General features: G+C 39.6%; 1 pseudogene; it reads left to right on the top strand.

Moving 5' to 3' along the window:
- Nucleotides 1-881: 881 nt before the first annotated feature.
- Nucleotides 882-2,132, top strand: LOC100661230 (olfactory receptor 5J3-like; annotated as a pseudogene).
- The last annotated feature ends 212 nt before the right edge of the window (nucleotides 2,133-2,344 follow it).

The following is a 2,344-nucleotide window of genomic DNA, read 5'->3' as shown; positions in this document are numbered from 1 at the left end:
TTCCCAAAATCCAGTATAGTGGTCACTAGTTACACATGGGTGGTACAGTTTCTAACGTGTGTCCATATGGCTACTGTGTACCTGAAATAATAGTTCAAAGAACTGAATTCCACATAGGCCAGGCACAGCTTTTTGTTCTGGGAGTGTCAGAGCTGGATGATTCCACTGAGTGTCTCCATCACAGATGCTCCTGAGGAGGAATTGGAGAAGACAGAGATTTCGGCACTTTTATGAACATCATAGGATCATCTGTGGAAATTAGGCCCTGTACCTCATAATCTAGGCTAGTTCTCTGGCTATGTAATAGTGTGTCTATAAATTCACTGCATAATCAATAACCCAAAACCCAGATCAATAGTACATATGATTTTAGATCTTTTCATTTACTCAGTCTATATTCCAATTAGTAGAGAGTCCTGGTGGCGTGGTGGTTAAGAGGTGCAGCTGCTAACCAAAGGGTTGGCAGTTCCAACCCACCAGCAGCTTCTTGGGAATCCTGTGGGGCAGTTCTACTCTGTCCTAAATGGTCACTACGAGTCACATTCAACTCGAACGCAATGGGTTATATCCCAATTAAGAGTTGAAAATAGAGTTTAATTAACTTTACAGTTACTTTTCAGTTGCCACCAGTATTCTTCATGCCAATACCATCTTTCTATTGTCAGATGCTTTAGTAACACATTAAAATTTTGTGAAATTCAAAATGCTTTTCCACATGTTTGCTTGTAAGACAGAAGCATAACTAACAATGTAAAAATTTTGAGACAATCTAGTCATGCTTCTAATATTATAAATGAGGAAATTTAGGTTTGGGAAAAAAATCATATTTATCCAAGACACAGCTATAGGAATGCTTCCAGCCGATGTTAATACATGCCAAATATGCCTGTATCCATAATAACACACTTTCCTTTTTCACACTAGATTTCAGGAAAAAGAATTAACAAATGGCTGAAGAGAATTTGACAGTTGTTACTGAGTTTATTATTTTAGGACTGACGGATCAGGCTGTATTGAAAATTGTGCTTTTTGGGTTGTCCCTGGTGATTTATGCCATTACCTTGGTGGGGAATCTGGGCATGATCTTAATCCACATCACTCCCAAGCTCCACACACCCATGTATTTTTTCCTCAGCTGCCTTCCATTTATAAAAAAAATAAAAAAAATTTTTTTTTTTTCATTTGTAGATGCCTGTAATTCATCAGTTATTGCACCTAAAATGCTGATCAACTTCTTGGTTGTCAGGGAAACCATCTCATTCTCCGCCTGTATAGTGCAGCATTTGTTTTTTGGGGCGTTTGTTACCTCAGAAGGATCCTTACTTTCAGTGATGGCCTATGGCCGTCATATGGCCGTTGCGAATCCTTTGCTTTATACAACAGCCATGTCTAAGAGAAAGTGTGTAGGGCTGGTCGTTGGGTCTTGCATAGGTGGGATGATTAACTCATTGATACATACAACAAGTTTGGGGTGACTGTCTTTCTGTGGATCAAATGTTGTCAGTCACTTCTTCTGTGATGTTCCTCCACTGCTAAAGCTGTCATGCTCTGATACCTCCATGAATGAGTTGCTGCTGTTAATCTTCTCTGGAGTCATTGCCATGGCCACCTTCTTGACTGTGATCATTTCCTACATGTTCATCCTTGTTGCTATACTGAGGATCCGCTCAGCATCAGGCAGACGGAAAGCCTTCTCCACCTGCGCCTCTCACCTGACTGCTGTGACCATATTCTATGGTACCTTGAGCTTTAATTACATTCAGCCAAGTTCCCAGTATTCTGTAGAACAAGAGAAGATAGTTTCTGTGTTCTATACACTAGTGATTCCCATGTTAAACCCATTGATTTATAGTCTGAGAAACAAGGAAGTGAAGGATGCTGTGAAAAGAGCCATAGAAATGAAATACTGCCCCTGTTAATTTCAAGTCACTATGAATAGTAAAAGGACCCTGGTGGCAAAATGATTAAGCCAGGGATGCCAACCAAAAGTATGTGGTTCAAACCTAGCAGGTGCTCCATGGAAGAAAAGACCTGCTTATCTGCTCCCATAAGGATCACAGCTTAGGAAACCCTATGAGACTGTTCTGCTCTGTCCTATAGGGTCTCTATGAATCAGGATCAACTGGATGTCATGCAACAAGAACAACGTTAATAGTACAACATTCTACAGGTCAGTTCTCCATCTACAAAAGTTCACATGAACTCAAAGAATTCTAGAGTTTCTAATTATTATACAATTTTTTTCTTAATATGAATTGTTCACCCAAAACACAAGCCTAAAAAGTGGAAGTGACTTTCTGTATAGCTGTGTTTTAGAAAATGGTAGCTTAAAATACAGCTCTCC

The sequence above is a fragment of the Loxodonta africana genome, chromosome 7 (assembly GCF_030014295.1).
Source record: "Loxodonta africana isolate mLoxAfr1 chromosome 7, mLoxAfr1.hap2, whole genome shotgun sequence".
Lineage (NCBI taxonomy): Eukaryota > Metazoa > Chordata > Mammalia > Proboscidea > Elephantidae > Loxodonta > Loxodonta africana.
Note: the sequence above shows the minus strand (reverse complement) of the source record. Positions and strands in the feature narration are given on the sequence as shown.